This window comes from Diadema setosum, chromosome 22 (genome assembly GCF_964275005.1).
Source record: "Diadema setosum chromosome 22, eeDiaSeto1, whole genome shotgun sequence".
Taxonomy (NCBI): domain Eukaryota; kingdom Metazoa; phylum Echinodermata; class Echinoidea; order Diadematoida; family Diadematidae; genus Diadema; species Diadema setosum.
In genome coordinates this window covers 30,885,721-30,895,643 of record NC_092706.1, presented here as the reverse complement: position 1 = coordinate 30,895,643, position 9,923 = coordinate 30,885,721, and positions in this window count along the sequence as shown.

Below are 9,923 nucleotides of genomic sequence, written 5' to 3'. Positions count from 1 at the left end.
GCACAATGTGCCCCCCCCCCCTTGGGCTTTATAGGGTTAAGCTGGTCTTCCATGGGGTCCAGTTAGATGTGAGGTGGGACCACTTCACAGGGTTAAACTCAATGCTCTTTGCTATTTGTATAGGTAGCATTTCAAGTATAATGTTTTCCGACTGTTTGCTCATCAGTCTATTTGCCTGTGTTGTTTTTGATATGGTATTATTTGTAACAGAAAAGTATATTGCGGATTTGAGTAAATGACCGAATATTTGGTATGTATGAAATAATAGTGAGTATTTGACTGATTTTATCAGCTTTTGAGCCATAATTTTTATGATTGTTATAGCAGAGACGGGTAGATTTCGCTTTTCTTTTTTAATTTCGAATATTGTTTTGTTATGGTAACCGCATTTTTTTTTATAAAGAAAAACAATGAGTGTGGATTGAGTTGATCTTTTTTTTCATTTCAGATTTTGATTTGAGATATAGTCTTTTTTTTCTGGTGGATACAGTTTTTTTGATATGTAGGCCTAAAAGATATGTTTTATTTATGTTAAAGGATGAGCTTTCATGATGATAATGATTGTTTAAAAGAAAAGAAAGAAATACTGTTTATTTTATTGAAATTTGGCACATGTGATTAATGTGATGTGTAGGTGTGATTTTTTTTTAATCAAAATTGATATATATATTATGTAGATGAAATAGTAGTGATATTTTTTTAATGATTAGTTGTGAAATGATATGTTGACAGTGATTTTATTTCCCTTTTCCTTATTTCTTCTTTTTTCTTTTTTCGTTTTCCTTTTCTTTTTTTCAAAAAAGTAATCTGAGTATTGACGGACTGGTACCCTCACTGATTTCATTATCAGTTGTAATAGTAATGATTTTTTTATTATTATTATTATTCAGTGTTGAGCAGTGTTGCCATGTTGACAGGATATTTTTTATCTCCTTTTTGTGTTTTCGTTTTTGTAAAAGCAATTTCAGAATTGATTGGGCTGGTACCCTCATAGATTGATCACTTCTTGTGATTTACCACATGTGACCATTGTAATATTTGTTCTTTTTTATATCATATCGTTATATCATTGTTTGTACAGAGCACCGAAATAATCTGTCTGTTTTTATAACTAAAACATGTGCAATTCAGCCTTTGGCTGCCAGACATGATTTTTAATAAAACCTGTTTAATAAAATAATTATAATGAATAAATAAGCGGGATCTTTAACGTGCATGAGTTGTTACTCTCTCATACACGGGACCTATCCCAGGGACAGAGTGTTTTGCCTCTTGCTAGAGGGGACGGTATGCTAATACACGTCATTGCTCAGTCCAAACTCGGGTTCGAACCCGGGCCGCGTGATCGTGAGGCAGACGCGCAGTACCGACTGAGCCTACTCACCGCCGAAAACTACATGTCAGTTCGAAAACATAATATCAGTTCGAAAACTACATAACAGATAATACTCTCTAAAAAGAAATCGAGTGAAAATATTCACTATTGAAGGTGTGAATACTAAAAAGAGTGAATTTCGAGTAAAAATGTTCATTTTCACTCATTTTGGAGTGACCTCAGGGATCACTAGAAGATTTTGGAGTGATCCCTGACGTCACTCTAAAACGAGTGAAAATAATCTCAAAATTCACTCCAATTTCACTCGAAATTCTCTCTTTTTTGTATTCACTCCTTCAAGAGTGAAAATTTTCACTCGATTTTTTTTTAGAGAGTACTGAAATTGATAAGGGCAATTGCTGAATAGTGTAAATCTTTAAGATAATTTGAAATCATAAATAAGTTTCAATAAATTCAAGATTTGTCAGGGTTAGGGTTCAGATTTTGCTCGATTTTCAAACCTGAACAAAGCTTTACCTTTGTACAGAGATCAATTTGTGACCCTGCACCTCAAAACAAACAAAAAGTCGCCAGACAAGAATTTTTAGTTAAGACCATATTCTGAAAGAGCAGACTTTAAGCTTTAAAATGATGTATAACTCAAATCAAATGGACTCTCCTAACCTATCTAAATATTGGAAAGAAAGCACAAACTCAGGAAAAGTGTGAACTGAGAAAAGAGGCTCTGAAGTACAGTGTCTATTCAAGCGCTTAATCTTTACCAAACCGTGCTGGCTGTGCGATAAATGGGACAAAAAACAGGAAGTAAACCGCCAGAGTAACAACAATGAAGAGAGTATCAGATAATACTGCAATTAAGCATGCTTCATTAACACATTCTGTCCATAATTAATGCCAACTTTGTGGACAAGGTTTTTCAGAAATGAAAAAGGGATTCTAAAGACACACCTAATCACATTATTCTACCAAAAATGTCGAGATAAACTGCTAAAAAAAAACACACTTTCCTGCCCGTTTTATGATACCAAATTTTAGCATAATGTAAAAGACGACCCGCTCTTTCAGAAAATATGAAAAAGTCAAGTTCGGCTAGGTTGACCCATTTCACTTATTTTCAGTCCTCACGCAAAATCAGTGTGTGCGACTTTATGTTGGTTTTGAGGTGCACGGTCACAATTGGTGTGTATTGGAGTGTGTGGTTAACGCCCACACAATGGATCTGAACAATGACCAGGGTTTGAAGGCTCTATGATATATTCATGGGAAATTCCATTATCACCTGAAATACCTGAATAACCTACAATGACTCCCAGTATTATAAGTTGAAAACTTGCAGAGGACCAAAGGATTCCATCCTGAGCCTGAGGAAATCCATGTGATGTACTGTATCCACGGGATTATCAGTTAATGCAATCTGGATTATTTGTTACGCTTCTGCTTCCAGTGATCATTGAGCTTGGACTTAAAGCTATTCACCGATGTTGCCTCGACAGCATCTGCACAAAGGCTATTCCAAGTATTTACTACTCTTTGACTGAAGGAGTCCAACCTTTTACTAGTTCGACACCTTCCTTTATACAACTTAAACTTATGACAGCGTGTAACTTGATCATTGATAACAAAGAGAAGAGCTGGATCAAAGTCTTCCATATTATGCAAAATCTTGAACACTTGAATCATATCTGAACGTTAACGTCAATACTGTAGGGATGGAATCCCCAAATACTTGAAAACATGTGCTTACTTCTTTTCATGTGCATTCATTTACCCTTTACGATATGAATTGAGACGAGAAGTGTAAAGCATTCATGTGCCTTGGAGCAAGAGACCAAAACCTAGTTTGCAAAGATTTGAAAATGTGGTATTAGCGATCTTACGTATATTCGTGTATATTGTTCAGGGTCATTGTAAACACACACTCACATCATCCATCCTTGGTCTAACCCTTTGTGTAATGTTCACTTTTACACAGAGTAGAGGATTCATATTTGACCAAAATGAACTTGAAAGTTATTCATGGATTACAAGAAACTAATTAGTTTTCTCATACTTAAATTACCTTCAACTGTAGACTGTTAAGCTTTTACTCATACCAATTTTATAAGTGTTATCTGATGTGTAGCTTTATTTTCTAATTATCAGGGATCAACAGTTATTCTTTTTGTAACATAAATATCATGTATGCATAATTTATGTATAATGAATAATTTGTATACGTACATTAAAAAAAAAAACACAACTCACTCTCTTTTGTAATTTTGGAGATAAATTTCCAGTTCATTCAAAAAAAGGGTAAACCCGTCAATGACAACGACATGTTGTATTCATTAGGTCGTGGAGTAAGCCGGCCCCTTACTACATCCTGCCTACGGACAAGCGATCACGTGGAGTCGCCAGTGTGACAAACTACAATATCACCGCCCTGAAGCATCTTTACCTGTCTCGTTTATACACTGTATCTATTTGAGTCATCAGAGTTGTCAACACATCACAGGTATGTTAGAAAAACGTTCGTTGGTATCTTAGAGTGAAAAACATCCAACCGAAACAATAAAACATATCAGACTCCTTCCCCTCTCTGATGACAAAATGTCAGACAAGAAAGTCATGACGATAGAGTTTACTATTTTATTTTTTCATTTATCTATTTCCATTCACATGCTGGATAGCCCTTTCAGCATAAAACTGATTTTCAAAATACAATGATGCACAGGGTAAAACAATAAATACAAATTACATATATAACTATATACAAAAAAAGAGAGTAAAAATTCAACATAAGGGAGGAGTTCGCATCAATCTTCGCCACTCCGTGCTTCCATAGACAAAGTACGTAAAAGACGTATGCGGAGACCGTAATGATACTCATAACAAATATTTCTGTATGATTTTAAGATTTTCAGGAAAAACTTGCTAGTTTTCACCTCAGCTTTCGTTGTGGTAACCTGCAAATTTCCATTTCGTTCAGTGCCGCGCTTGTAGCAAATTTAATGCAGGTTGATGTAAATAGGGCCCCTAGCGAGGTGCGAAAACCTCAATATACAATACTGGAAAACGAACCTCGAACTCGCGCTTCTATCGTTCATGTATCATTGATGCATGCCATCACAGTACGGCAGCTACAAAATTAATTGTATTTTATTACTATGCAGTAAATTGTGATAACGTTCTTATTTAGATATAGAACTAGATGAATTCGATTAAATTAGGCATGGAAACACAGTGGATCACAGTCGATCAATAGGCCCGTTCACTCACAGCCTAAAAAGATGAATAAAAAAAAAAAACCAAAGAAAACAAATAAAAAAGACTGAAAAACTATTTTCGATACCGGAATTACACTTGCATTTGTGTGTGTACGTGTGCGTGTGTGTGCGTGTGCAAAAAAAAATAATAAAAAGAAAAAAAACACACTAAAAACCGAAAGTTATAACGCAATTCAACTCACCAGAGGGAGTGTAATTTTTTGGAATAACCGCATTTATTTCCTCGCTCTTGTGCGAAAATTGCGAGTTGAAATTCGGTTTGCTTTTTTGTTTACTTTGTTTTTTTGTTTTTTTTTGTATAGGTTTTGTATAGGTTATATATCCTGGTACTGATTTTTGTCATTCCTTGGGACCTTACTGCAGCTGTGACTTGATATGAGGTAGACAATTAACTTATTTTGTAGCTCTTCGATTGCTTACTTATTGTGGAAAAGTATTCATCGAGCTATTACAAGTTATTGGGGACTAAAAGTATTGTTTACTTGAATTTTTGAATTGTAACATAGAGTAGTGACGAATGTTACTCCTGTACTGTGGATGTGACGTTGTAGATGTAGTGTTATGCAGCTGGGGCGTCTTTTCCATTGATTATTCGTACATTCTTGATATTGATACCATGAGCGGGATGGATACGGTTGTGGAGTCGTGATCATTTTTAGCTCCGTGAACGTAATTTATCCGCATACAGTCTATCCTTTACCAACATTATTACACGTGTATAAGTGTGCACAGTCTCATACGGACCTCGTATTTCTCGAGCCAGAGAACTCAATCCCCCGAGTATGGATTGCTTACAAAAGGCGTTTTCACATATGCCCGATGTTTTGAAATAGCGCGCTATTTTTTGACTTGGGAAATTAAAAAATATCTCGAGCTTGGATTTTTATCGGGCTGATGTGAAAACGCCTAAAGCCGTGGTCACAACTTGCCGTACTTGCAAGTGCGTGCTGTCTACTTGTAAAAACGTGGGCAAAATTTTGGGATCCGTACGTAGTAAGTACCGCCTCAGTACGGATTTTGGAGCACGCAGACACGCCGTAGCACTTTTAGGACACGAGGAACTTTCGCTGCGTTCGGGCTACGGATTCACCCTAAGTGCGGGCAACGTACGTGCCCTCTACAGCGAACGTGCGTACAACGCACTGACTCCGTGCGTCTTTTAAAATTTTCCCACCGTCACGTGCTCGACGGACGGCGCACGTAGCACGTACGTGTTGAGCACGTAATAAGTGCCCAGCCCGTGCTTATTCGACACTTCCCTGAGTTCAACTGTTCAATAGAGCACGCAGACCGTACTGAACTTGCCGAATAAGCACCTGCTCCGCACTTAAAACGCAAGTTGTGCGCAGTGATTTCTGCAATGTACACGAACCGAGCCGACGGACGAGTATCATCATCTCGTCTCCAAGATGTCCTGATGTTGCCAATTATATATTCATACTGTTTTATTTCACCTACCGGGCAGAAATGCCCTGTAAGGATTATGGGATCGAAAAAATCGCATACACAGAAAAATGATTGTTATATCACTAGAAAGGGCTTTCAAAACTCTTTCGAATTTTGTCACAAACCAAAATGTCATGCTATAGGACCCTTCTGCCTGGTAGACGATGAGTAATGACCATGGTTATTATATATATATATATATATATATATATATATATATATATATATATATATATACATATATATATATATATATATATATGTAATCATATGAAGAGTTTGTTCGCAAAAACCGATAAGTCCATTTTTGAAGATTTTGAAGTACGGTCTATATCATAAAGCAAATAATGATACCTTTTAAATGATATATTGGTCACTACATATAAAGGTACATTTTTGAAGTTATGGTCAAAAGAAGCAAACATTTTCTTATTATTCCCTTTATTTTTCTTGACCTTTAATCGCCAATATCTCCATTTGGCAAATATGGACTTATCGGTTTTTGCGAACAAACTCTTCATATATTTATAATATGTACTTGTATCATATTTTGCTGCACATAAGACACAGTCAAAAACTGCTTGAAGAAGCAAAGCATATAGAAATCTTGAGCTCTGAGTGGTCAGTACATGAAGTGAACAGGTTTTCGGAGTTTTGAAAAATTGTTACATTTAAGAGCTGCACAAGCGTGGTTAAAAAGCATTGACTATCATTGTGTATGCAGAACAGTGATAAAGTCAGTACCATTCTCTGAAATCGAGAATGTGTATATTTTGAAATTAAGCAAGGAAGAACTTTCTATGACAGTATTACCTTATATTGGGGCTTAATTGCAAACATGACACCTTCAGACTCAGATAAAACTGCAAAACCATAGGCCTACATTCATTGTTCTAGTAATATGCTGATAAATCTAGCTCAAAAATGCCTCCATGGTTGAAATACCACCACCTCTGAAACTGGGTGATGATGGCAGACTTCATAACAGCAAATCATATGCATCTCACCTCGAGTGCCAATGTGTTAGGATGTTTCAACCAAAATAATGTTATACAATGTCATTGTATACCTGATATTGACAGTAGCCTATTAGCCTACATTAGATATACAATGCCGTTTTATACGTGATGTAACCTATGTCCTATACCTGATATAGCCTATTAACCCTTTCTCTGTCAGTGAGTCAAATATGCACACATTTCACATACACTTGTATTTCATTTAGTTCATTTAGGCCTATTTCAATCTCATTTTCTTTCAATAAAATATAAAAATCTATAGACATGAAATGAATATGACACACAGAAGGTTAAACTACCATTTACACAGGGTAGGCCTACCCCTAGCATCTGACGGGGGAAAAATCATCGCACTTGCACGCACTTACAATATGCGACAGAGTAGGGATACCGTACGTGAGCAGCACGTGTAATTACAGCCTCCGCAAGAGAACGTGGCAATCGCACGCAGATTGTAAGTTGTAAGAACGTACAACTCACTTACCACGTGCACAACGTACGATGCACGTATAACCCTACACGGCCAGGCGTGGCGAACGGGCCACGTACTTACACCCTGCGCAACCGTGCGAGTGTCGTGCGTTGACGTACTTCCTCCCTGCGGTAGTCACTTCCTCCCCACGTTTTTAGAAAAAAAACGTGAATGCCGTGGCCTCCGCCAAGAACGTACGGACTAAAAGCACGCACGGCGAGTTGTGACCAGGGCTTAAAGAGAGTATAGACAAGATTATTGTTATACGCAGTTGATCTGGCACCGCTTTATTCATCTTTTTTATGATAACTTCTACAGGCTGTACGCACACCACGAGCATGAGGAAAGCGCATTGAATAACATAGTATAAGGTTGGCCTTTGGCCACTACAGTGATTTGTCATTCTTTGCGGCTTTCGAGATAATTGTCATGCACCAATGATATGTAAATGCAAACATATCTAACATTGAACCTTGAACCACGTCTACAATCAAATGGAAAACACTTTGTTAAACGTTATGCCTGGTGCACACTACATGATCTCGATCGAGGGATAACTCAATGCATTTGTGAGCAGACGGCTGCTTCACAAGGAAGAAGGCTACACCAGTACCTCCTTACACAAAATCTGGGAAAAAATCCCGTTTTTCTCAAACGGATTGACTGAAGTTGAGTGGAGTAGATGTGGTATTACGTGACGGCTAAGAAGGCATAGGATGTATAAAGCAACCGCGTACCGGTTTTCTTCTGTCTCCTCCCAAGGACTATGGATGAGGATAAAGTTCCTTTCCAGGGGTACAATCATTGCAGCCAGGCGGACTCTCGATCATTTACTTCGTGATTGATCTGTCTTGCTGAACTGTCGTTCCTTATAAGGCTATACTGATTGCCTTTCATGGGGTTTGGCCGACTTTCATTCCATTTTTTAGAAATGTAATGAAAAGGATTGCATAGACTTTCCCTAGGTTGGGATTAAAACGTGTGTTCGCCTTGATTTCTACCAAATATCTGTCTTTGACTGCCTAGCTGGGATGAATAGAAAATACGGAGCCGTGCTGCTACTAACATTGGCTGTTTCTGTGTGTGGTCTAGCTGCAGAAGGTAAGTTTAACCCTTTACGCGTGGTATCTTATCTCAGTCCGTTATGTTAAGAAAAAGTTGCTAGACCTATTTCAAAAGAGGAAAGCCAACCCTAATGCCACCAAATATTATCAACAATAATCATATGTGGTATAGATTCTACAGAAAGTTACAGTGTGGCATTTTATTTCATAGTGTTTGACTTGCCAATTAAAAAAAAAAGAAATGTCATAGGACAAAGACTTCATTGCATCGCCAGAAGGATAGTGTTATATTATTGTAAACACATGGCAAAGTAATAATGGACACTGTTTTACTATGCGTGTACCAATGAGCCGATTAAGAGTAGTCTGAGCTTAATTAAAGATGGTAATACGGTATTATGCTACTTAATCTGATTTTTAACAAAATTATACTTAATTTTTCAAGCTAGCTTACTTCAACGTCAATGATCCATTCTTTTTAATATAACAACATATTTAATTTGGAAACATAAGAATAATAAATGATAAAATAGTGGCCTCTTATAATGCGCTGAAATCCATCAAGAATGATGCTCATGGAGCTCTTACAAAAGCAGCATGAGCAGTGCATAATGCACCACTCAATATTCAAATCTTATCAGAGCAAATGAAATACAAACAAAAAACAAAACGCTTTACTATGCATAACGAAATTGATCTCAGAACATACGAAAAACCCATCATGTACGAAATATGCAGTAATGTATACAAAACAACTCAAATTATAGCAATCATACTTCATTCAAAATAATTGAGAATTAAACAGATATGTTTTAAACAGTAGTTGAATACATGTAGTTTTAATACTGATTGACAAATTAACATTAGTCGAGGTAGAAAAAGGTTCAAGACATCTGGTCATAAAATATAATACACGTGATAACTCAGATGCAGAGAACTACAGACAGTTTACGAGTAGAGGGCATATATCTAGCTTTAACGTAAGTAAATTATATTATACATTGTACATCAACTTAAAAGAAACATAATAGCATTGCAGTACAAGCGGGTATTACGTATACTTTACAAGGCAGGACAGTTGTAAACAACCAATACTCAGATACGAAGAGCTCCCATTGACTGTTTATATTTGCTGAAATGTTCCTTCTACCCGGAATGGAAGCTATTTCATTTGGTTTTAACATATCTTTAATGAAAAGCCATGTACCAATAATACGCTAAATTTCCGGAATCTTTACTTCCTTTGTGGAATCTCTTTCAAGTAAAATCAAATCACAGATGAGTTAGAAGGACAAGGCGAAAGTTAACGTTGCCACCGTC